General features: G+C 42.4%; 1 protein-coding gene across 1 annotated transcript in view; it reads right to left on the reverse strand.

The window, feature by feature from the left end:
* The window catches only part of spop (speckle type BTB/POZ protein), a 210,941-nt gene extending 200,627 nt beyond the window's left edge, over nucleotides 1–10,314 (reverse strand). The window contains exon 1 of the mRNA XM_074656322.1: nucleotides 9,618–10,314. The gene's annotated coding sequence lies outside the window, so the exon portion shown is untranslated. The remainder of the gene's footprint in view (nucleotides 1–9,617) is intronic.
* Between the last annotated feature and the right edge of the window lie 356 nt (nucleotides 10,315–10,670).

Here is a 10,670-nt window from a genome sequence, read left to right on the forward strand (position 1 = left end):
ATCTCCTGTTTCACTTTGGACCTTTAAACCTCATATGAGTCAATACGGTTTGTCTGTTCATACCAGAGCTCGAAAAGACTTGAGTTTCTCTGCAACACCCCGACCATTTTCATATTTGCCCATTAGTTTGTAAACCAGTAGCTACATCAACATTAAATAAAGGCCTGAAATTATAGATCTACAAGTTTTATTTTGCCCTTTTGGTTTTATTGTTTGCCTGCTCTTCAAAAGAACATTAAATCTGACATGAATCTGATTCAATGCTACAGTGTGGGTATAATTATATTATGGGACTGACGAAAAGCTCTCCAGTAGGCTAATGTGCCTGCGGTTGCTGCCTGCTCGGCTTCAGATGGGAGCCAGTAGGCCTAATTGGCTACATACGGCCTAATCAGACTTGCTGGATTGTCTTGCTTAACATTTTATCCCCATCCTTGTATCAATTTTCAACTAAATTAGCCCGGTCCACCAGAGATGGAGCAGAATTAGGCTGGGGAAGAGGAGGGGCTGCTATCACTTAACCATCACAGTACTCAGCCACAGTGAAGGCTGCATAGTGTGTGTAATGTCACTCAGAGGCAAAGGAGTAAACACTGAGGCCATGTGTCCTGTATTACCTGTCGTTAATGTGTCAAAAGAGCACTGGCTGCTGCATTATTTCAGAGAGGTTATACCGCCCCCTGTAGGCCCGGTCCGTTGTGATATACAGTACATTACTGGGCCGGGACTAGAGTTTTGGGGGCCCTAGGTGGACCGCTCTCCACATTGTGTGCGCATAGAAGGACGTCACACAGACTTGGTGCTCTACAGTGAAGTAAGCAATGACATTTTATATTGCCATGTTAGCAAAAGCTGTAAAAATAAGGCCCAGGGGGTCTGAATTATCTTTTAAATTATCTTTCACAGTAGGTTTAATAACACATGGGTGAAAACAAGGTGAAGAGACACATTAACGGAGAGGATTTTATAAAAACAGTGTTGTCTTCTAAATCATTTGTCTTACAATTTGTTATCTGCTAGTTGAGATATTTTGCCTTGAACTGCAAAGGGCTTTGGCATGGGCTTCTAACTTTATAAGAATATAATATTAACAATAAGCCACATTATGACAACATTTTCTCTATTTGTTTTTTAATTAGAATTTCCATCCCACTCAAGAATCAGTTATCTAAAACAAAATGAGTCCCAACCGTGGAGAAAACAGTCAAATTAGCTTGAAATCTTTTTCCAAAACCCTAAAATTGTACAGCTGCAGATAAGAGCCAACGCATGAAAACAGACTCAAAAACAGGCTTTTGGCGGTCCCCTGGTGGCCTGAGGCACTAACCATTTCCTGTGACCCCAGTTAGAGTCTGGCCGGGCATTATCAGGCTACACTGGCAACCAGCAAGAAATGGACCCAAAAGCACGATTCACAGACAAAAAGTAAGACCATGTTCCAAATCACATACTTTTTCTCTTTTTACTTTTAGTACATACTGCAGCTGCCCTTACAAAGTGATGTTGCATGCATTATGCACACAACTGGGACATACTACTTCATCATAATGTTGCGCCTTGAACTTTGACCCTCTTGCTCATATATCTACTGTGCAGAGGATTGTGGGTCAGAATATTCAGAAAAGCATGCTGCAAAATACGACCGGATGTGGTAGGACATCCTGGTATTTTTGGCAAACTGTATTTGACATACTATGTATTGGGACACACTACATCCTTTTCTGGCATACTAAATAGTATGGTAGTGTGGGTATTTTGGCAAAAAACACAGTAAAGTTCACAGGTGACAGTCCAATGAAGTCAGACAACGGTACCAAAAAACACTAGGCAGAGTTAAAGTCCAAATCCAGAAACAAGGTCAAAAACTCTATAGAACACTCAAACAGTAAAGACGAACTGGCTCAGACAAAGGGGAGCACACAGACTAAAATACACAAGGGAGGAAGGGTGATTAGAGACAGGTGAAACTGATCAGAGAGGGGTGGGTACTCACACTGGCGGGAAACACAAGAGGGCAGCAGGAAGTGACAAATGTAAGTACCAAAATAAAACAGGAAATAACTAATCATGAATTTTGAAGCTTATACGTGTCTTAAAAAAGACGGTTGTTAACAAGTGGCTAAATGAGACTAAACACGCCGACTCATCCGCCTCTACAGCCTCGTTGTGACCGTGGTGTAGTTTGTTTATAGCCTAACATTAGACATTCATGCTTCAAAAATCGTAATTTTTGGAGATTAATTTACAGAATAAAACGTGTAAGTATCATAAACGTTTGTTTGCCATTTTCTGCAATAATCCAAAACCCAATGGAAAAATCCCATTGACTTTTTGTCGAGGGAACCAGGGGGATACTAAGTTCCTGGTTAGACTACAAAAATACATCATCCCTTCCCCACTCTATTGACTCTCTAATAAAAGGCGTTAAAGGCCCCAAAATAGAAAGAACAGTACGCAGACGTCTGGGGGCCACATGGCACATCTATATGAACTCTTAAACATAATAGTGTTGGTCAGATTCCTCATATAAAATCATGTATATCTTTCTAACTTGACTTACAGCCCTTTTTCACAATTCATATCTCAGTTGTCTCAAAGCATAAAAATGCTTTCCTAATTTGTCTTTTGTTTACATCCCTCTGCAGGCCGCCCCATGCTCCAGTTTTGCTGTCATTGATTTAGTATTGAATCGTGGAACTTCAGACAGCAGCAGCAGCAGTATAGTCGAACAATACGACGAAGAAGAAGTGTGCTGAAACTTAAGTACTTCTCATTAGGCCAAGCAACCTAAAAGAAGTGCAGTAGGAGGAGGGATGAGTGAGGGAATAGAGGCTGTGAGTTGTCTGATCAGTGATGACGAGGAGAAAGGAAAGTTGCCTTGGCTGTGGGCAGATGCTGGTTGCGGTGCCAGCTGGTGGGGGGTGGGCCCACCTGTCTCTGGCTCTCCCCGTCTCCCTCTTCTCTCTACTGTGGAGAAAGCGACAGATGGAGTCCGAAGGTTCTGCTCCGGTCCCAGCGCTGCTTCTCCAGTCTGTCCAGCTCTCTCCCGCCCCGGCCTGAGGGCACCGTGCCAGGGGAACATGGGGACGGCGCCCGGCACACAGCCCTCCACCGCCACAAGGGTCAACTGCTTACAGAGAGGGGTCGCCCCGCCGCCTTTTCCTCCAACAAACACTGTGCTGCCTCCCCGTGGACGTTAGCATCAACTGCATCTTTGCTTTGAAGTCTGAACGGAGGCATTTCTTTATTCAGACACAACATGCCCTCTCAAGGTCTCTCAGCGATGCCAGCTTTGAAATCATCACGACTGGAGGTTTCATGTAAGCGGCTCGTTTTTCAATGAGATAGAGAGGGAGAGGTGCCAAATTGGATATGTCGTACATATTGATGTGAAGCTGTATTATCCCTAAGGAGTGCTTTGGATGTATAGGGATGCATGTGTGGCAGCGTGATAAGGAGAGCACTGTGATGCACGGTGGAGGTCAAAAGGTCGTGTCAAAACCCCAAAGTACTGAAGTCCATCACGGGGTGGCTTGGCGACCTTTACGTCGGTGGGTTTGTGATAAATCAATGCATGAAGTCTCTGAAGAAGCGCAGGCAGCTCATTAGGGATCCTTTAAGAGGCGAGCCACCCACACCAGTTGTTCTACTGGACCTCCTATTAACCTCCCGCTCATTTGTTTGTAACGATGCACACAGCTCTCGTTAAAAGGAGATGGTCCAAATGAAAGAGAAAGGAGGATATTCAAAATGCCGTCGTTATAGCAGCTCCTGCAGACCTCGTACCTGTTCCCTATTATATTTCTGCAAATTAATAAATTCTTTCCCTGTTTGGGTTTTTACCAGAATTAGCCTTGATAATTGTGATTAGAGCTGAATTATGACTGAGGTCCTCTCTCTAAAAGCTGCATAACTGGGATGTTTCTCCTCCCAGCAGCCGACGCTGCTCCCAGGGGTGCTTTTAAAGCACATTAATGAATTCTCTGCCATTCAGGAAGAAAGTTATGGTTGTAGCCAATGATATAATGTAACTAAGTACATTTACTCAAGTACTGTAATTATGAGCTACTTGTACTTTACTTGAGTATTTCCATTTTCTGCTACTTTATATTTTTACTTCACTACATCTCATTGCGAAATATTGTACTTTTAACTGCACTACATTTATCTGACAGCTTTAGTTACTTTACAGATTTATATTTTGTATTAATAATCTATATCAACTAATAGATTATGATATATATTATTGTAGATTAAGCTGCCCAGCAGTTAAGTATTTACCACACAATAACCAGCTGCAATATTAATGGGATGTATACACTAATTCATCAATAATTATAATCCAATAATATTACATATATTATTCTGACATGGGCATAATAGCCTAATGAGTACTTTTACTTTTGGTACTTTAAGTATATTTTGATTCTAATACTTTTGTACTTTTACTCAAGTAAGATGTTGAATGCAGGACTTTTACTTGTAACAGAGTATTTGTGCACTGTGGTATTACTATTTTTACTTAACTAAAGGTTCTGAGTTCTTCTTCCACAACTGGTTCTAGCAAAGCTTCTTTTCAGCAATAGATAAATCAGGCCAAACCCTATTGATATTTGAATAGGCTTCTTAGATCTGGTGTTTTACTGTAAAGGAGTGACAGTGGCCTCCTTCCGACTGGACAATTCAAAGACGACCTGCAACCCAAAGGGAGGGACAAAATTCCTCGAGAGCTCTCTGATGAACTGCAGGGTATCACGGGAGGTCGGGCTTTACTCACAGGAGGGTATAGACTTTCTTGCCTTGGCTTCTCGGTTTCTTTCAAAGCCGGTATTATAATACATTGATTTAATGGAAATTATCTGGAGATTTTCCCACCGCATGAAAAAATTAAATGAGTTTTCCACTGGCCCAAAGAATTGACTGCGGGATGTGTAAAGGCAGTCAGTCCAACGGTTTGGTATAATCCAGACCGACAAAGCTTCTCAATTATCACCGAACATGAAATGAATCTAAAGAGACCAATTTTCGCCAAATAATCAAGCCATTATCATTCATGACTCAATCACAGTGGAAATTACCAAGTCTCTGCTTGTGCCCAGCAATGGGGAAAGAAAAAAAGAACAGAGACATGCTAGGAAACAAAAGGATGATAATGGAGCTCGAACCAGTTTGTGGCTCCAGTGGGACCAGTGTTCATGTGCATCACTGGGGTTTGGCGAGATATGGGCGCTCTGCCATACCTGAGCTTGATTGAGTGCAAATTAAATCTTGTTTCATCATTTGAATAGAAGGCAAGGACAAAGCGAAAATGGCCAACAATCTATTTGGAGGCAATATCTGTAAAGAAAATCTTATCAGAAGAGCATTCAGGGACCGTGTTCCCTCTAAGCTGAGTGAGTTACATCTCATATTTTATCACAAGTCTGTCGTTTGTTCCGCTTTGTCCCTAATATGAAGTCGATAAAGGTTGATTTGGAAGTGTTGGTGAGGAATGATAGTATACGTTTTTGTGAAGTGATGACCTTAAAAGTGACAGTCGGAAAAACGTGGGTAATGTTGTGTGAACAGGTCGAGGACATAGAGGTGATGATGGTCAGCGGATGGAGACATTTACTTCCAATCCAACTTTTGTCAGCTAATTTTCAGGAGACAAAGGGTTAATTTTCCCAAAATGTTAATTCTAAAACTGGCCGACTGCTTGGTCTCCAGTGTTGCTGCTTGCAGCTTTCTCAAGAACCGCTCATACAAACAACTTCACACTCGGCAAAGCGCTTCCTTCAGCAAATACACCTGCCATGACATAGTTGCATCCCCTAGCAGTGCTATTATACACGTCATTTGGGTGCAAAAGCTCACATGAACATCAACGATCTCTACCCAGCATGCCATTCGCCAGTGTGACAGTTAATATTGTAGCGAGCAAGCTGAACCCAGCATGCCGTTCGGCGGGGTAACAGTTAATAGGAGTCCACTCTCAACACTCACACACATAACCGGCACGAGAAGACGTATGAATGACACGACAATGCACAAGGCAAAAGCGTGCACTAAGAATGCCATTCTTGCTTTCGGCATGTCATTTGTACGCCATGTAGTGGCGTGTAGTATGTAAACGCATGTCACGCTCAGAACTAGTGACATAGAACAAAAAGTGAGAAAGACTGCTTATGATGGACGGAAGGGGGGTTGGATGGGTTGGATGGGTTAGTGACGTTTGTGACGTGTTTTCCGAAATTATATTACATTGTTTCCATACGTACTTATTTTAAGCCCAACCATGATGTTTTTCCTTAACCTAACTAAAACGCAAACAAGTAAAACGCAGCGCACAAATGACACGCTAAAATGCATCCTCATGACACGCGGACTGTCCTTGTAATGTTGTGTCATTAATACGCCTTCCCGTGAGATCTTGTTGACCAAATGTACTAATGAATGTCCCGTAGATTTCAAGAGCTCGCACTCAACAGCTGTGGAGAAATTTGAAGGACAGACATACAGACAGAGACTCCTTCCATTTCAGTTAGATGACACACTTATTCGCTTTCTTGCCAAAGAGTTGGATGAGAAGACCGATAACACTCTCATAATGTATCTGTTAAATATAGCGGTTAGCTTAGCTTAGAACAAAGACAGAAACAGACAGCAAACCTGACAGCTGGGAATAAAAAACGTGGAAAAAATTATGGTTATACGGGCAGGGGGAGAGAAGCAGCGACTTCCTGAAGTTTTGTTATCACTGTCAGGTTGCAGAGACTTCAGAAGGTGACTGCTCCCAGTCATGAAATGTCTGGCACACAACATGCCATTTTTACACTTTCTGTACGGATCAAACAAACAAGATATGATGTGTTAATTAGCAAGCTTTAGAGGTGTTGAGGTGAATTTTGTTACCCTTTGAACAAAGCCAGGCTGGCTGTTTCCAGTCTTTGTGCTAAGATACTTGATCCTCTTCTCTAACTCTCTCTAACGTTGACTCTTATCATCCATTAAAAGTAAATTTTTGTGTTTTGAGTGTCCGAACCATAGACTGTATATAAAGATGGATGACATGACAGCTCCCTAAAAGTGAAGCCAAAACATCTTGTTTGCCCCCTGGTGGCTGGCTGCAGTATAGGTCATAAAGCCCGCCCCCTCCATGTTAATGGAGGGGACATGGGCCAAACTAAAAAGTCATGGCAAAGTACACATCAAATAAATTTTTTCCAAAGATGGTTTCTGTCATTTAGGTAGTTCTTATCACGCTGATGTATGTTCAAGTGTTAATTTTTCTGATAAGTTTGGTTATCGAATCCTCGACATAGCGGCCAATTGTTCTCAATCAGGCTAAGAGCAGGTTCTGGAGCACTGGTGTTGCCGTTTGTCCTCAGAGGTTGGTGTTTGGATGCTGTTTGGATTGTTTGTGGTGTGGTCGGCGGTGTGTGGATATGCTGTTTGGATAGGGTGCGGATGGAGTCTGGTTGCTGGTGTCAGCGTGGCTCTAATCAGCTGTTGGCAGGCGGATGAGCGGGCGGTCTCTCCCCGCGGCGGCACCCCGGGTCGAAAGCCGGTTTGAAGTTTAATGATGCCAGCTGCCAGCTCCACCAGGCTGTGAGCGCTAACGAGCTGGCACTGGCGGCGGACTGGGCCGCGGCGGCAGCACCTGGAAATGTAGCACACGTTTCAGAGGGGCGGGGCTCCGCCGGGGCTGTTGAGGGGCCTGCTGGAGACCCAGGACGGCACCCAGAAGCCCGCATCTCTTTGAAGAGCGACCCAATTTCCATATTTCATTACGCACTGCTGACTGACAAGGCCCAGCCAGATGTTCTATTTTCAGCTATTTAAATTTTGACCTGCTTTCCTACCATGGATGCAAAAAAAAAAAAAGATTTCATCAAAACACAGATGCCAATGATGATGGGATCTTGGATCTGGTGCTAGATTTTGTCACCATTCTTCACAGATGTTGCTCTTTAACTTACATATCTCTTTTCATTTGGTTGACAATCTATCCTGAAACATTCACTGTCTTGCTCAAGGACGCTTTAACAAGACATACTGGTTGTTTCAGGGATCAAACCTGAGACCTTGTATTTATGAGACAATCTCCAGCCCAGCGCTGAATTGGCTCCAAAGTGAGTGATGCATGCTCTGAACCACCACATAAAGCATGCTCGCACTCTGCTTCTCTGTCCCTGAGATATCGGAGATGATTAATTCCTGTGGTATTCCTGTTGAAATGGCTGTTAAATTGCAGTGTCCTTACTCAATCCCTCATGCAAAAATACATCGACAACCCTGACCTTTTTTGTGCATCTTCTGCAAATGGCACTTTGTCATCCTGAGTGAGCAAGCTCAAGGATCAATGTGATTTTGTTGGAATAAAACTTCTGCGACACAGAAGAAGAAGAAGTGTCCAATTCTGGGCTTCAGCAAAAACTCTTGAGAGAGGAAGAGAGGAAAACAAAGGACAAAGCAGGGTGAAACACAGCGAGTACGAGTGGAGAGCGGCTCAGGGTTGAGCACCAAATGGCAAAAAATGAGAGACGCTCTCTCGGAGAGAATCACAGGGAGAAAGGCTTTCACTCATTACTCAACACAGCTCACAGCAGGGGAGGGAAAACAGTTTATTCCTTCAGTAAGGCATCTGTGAGTGTGTATGTCTGTGTATGTGTCTGGCTGAGTGGAAATAGAGCGGTAATTGCGAGGTAACTAAAGCATTACAGAGGCAATATTGACACCAAGATAAAAGTGGATGAAAGCGAGAAGTGTTTTTTTCACCTGGGTTCAGAATAAAATAATAAACTGACTATTCATTTGTGGCCACGTTGTTGAACTTCTCTATATTGTGTGTTTAATTGAGACAGCACATGTTAAAGAAAGTTTAGAGAGTGAAAGCTAAGGTGACATAATCTTTAAGTGTTTAGCGACAAGAGGAGCTGTAAAGTGGAGGAGATAATATTAACAGTCCAGACTGTGTGATAACATGATGATGCATCGGCAGTGTTTTCTGTATGTCTGGAGGTGTCAACATCAAGTTTCTAAATGTGTGATTTCATTTCTCCAGTTATGGCGGAAGCATCTACTTAAATATATTTGTTTAAAGACTCTCTTCTTATGAATGAGAGATCAACAAAATTGCATGTTGCAGTTATGTATATCATTATATAGACTGACTAGACTAGACTAGTTCTGAAACCCAGTTTACCAAAGAAAAAAGAAACAAATATAAGCATTCAACATATAAAATTCATAAATACAAACACAAACAAAGAACTACAGATTAAAAATATATTAATAATTTTGACAGTATCAATATTTTTAAGTTAACAGTGGAAAAAAATCATTCAGCTCATTGTTTTTGATTATAGCCGCACAACTTTACTGGTTTGTTTGGTTCCCTCTCAGCGCTCTCATCAGTCTCATTTCCAATTGCAACAGAAGGTTGTTTTCAGCAAAACTGTTCTTGATGAACCCACTAAACACTACCAGCCCAGCGGCAAACAGCAGACAGACAAAGTTAGCGAATTGCTGGTGAACATAGTGAAGCACTTAGCTGCTAAAGAGCCAGATACTTCCCTCAGTAGTTGGTGGAGAGCAAAAACAGAGCTAAAAAAAAGAGTGAATATTGGACTTACATTCAATGCCAGATGCATGACTCCTTGTGTTACTCCCACCCCCCTCTTGTGTATAACCCTTGCAGTGTTTTTCCTTGCATATGCCACACAGGATGTGTGGTTTCCTGTCTGTGATTGGTTCCAGCCAGGCACTGCCCATCCCACTTCCTGCTCGGATGTCTGGAGATCCTGATTGGAGCAACACCCAGTCCAGCCCTCCAATCCAGGAGACGCAATCAAGAACACCTGTGATAAATAGTTGGAACAGATCTTCAATTGCGGCAGTTGTGATTCCCCTTCTCACCACTGTTTGTGTGATAAGCTTAATAGTTGTGTTGAGGATTTTGGAGACCTAGAATTGAGGCACTTGTTAATTATCTGGAGTTAGTATTTTTCTGTTGACTACTGATTGCAAACATTGAGCTTTCTCCTGTTCAGACACACTGGGTGGAGGGGTGCAGTTTCAACTATGTTTTGGTTTTAAATTCAGTTCACTCAACTAGTGAAGTTATGTAGTATTTTGGTTTAGTTTACATAAATTAGTAGTAGCTCCTTATTTTAAAGAATCGTCTTTTGGTTATATTTGTTTCTTTTATTCAAACAGCATCCATTCTTCCCTTTGTAGTTTACCTCCTTTGATTGGGTTTTGTGAATTCCTTGGCAATAAATACATTTATTTACCTATTCCATCTGGTTTTATGGTGTTTCCCCTTGCCTGAGCGAGCTGGGTCGGGACATAAATGGGGGCTCGTCCGGGATATTAAAAGATTCCTGGAGCCAAGTTGTTAATTGATTGAAGGTTAGATTGTTTTTGAAAATGTGTAGCAGGTGAGTTAATGATAAGGGCTAGACTGGGTGTTGCTCCAATCAGGATCTCCAGACATCCAAGCCATGGACATACTGTAAATACCAAGGAGGGTGAAAAGAGGAGGATGTCACGCGTCATCAACCCGCCATATCTTTGGGGTACAACAAATCTGGTCTGCACTTGCTGAAATTGAGCCAATAGCAATGCACAATGGCAGCTCCAGTTATACTGCGCATGTGACATACCCCAGAGCTCAAAACCATGTC

The sequence above is a fragment of the Sebastes fasciatus genome, chromosome 13 (genome assembly GCF_043250625.1).
Source record: "Sebastes fasciatus isolate fSebFas1 chromosome 13, fSebFas1.pri, whole genome shotgun sequence".
In the NCBI taxonomy this organism is placed as follows: domain Eukaryota; kingdom Metazoa; phylum Chordata; class Actinopteri; order Perciformes; family Sebastidae; genus Sebastes; species Sebastes fasciatus.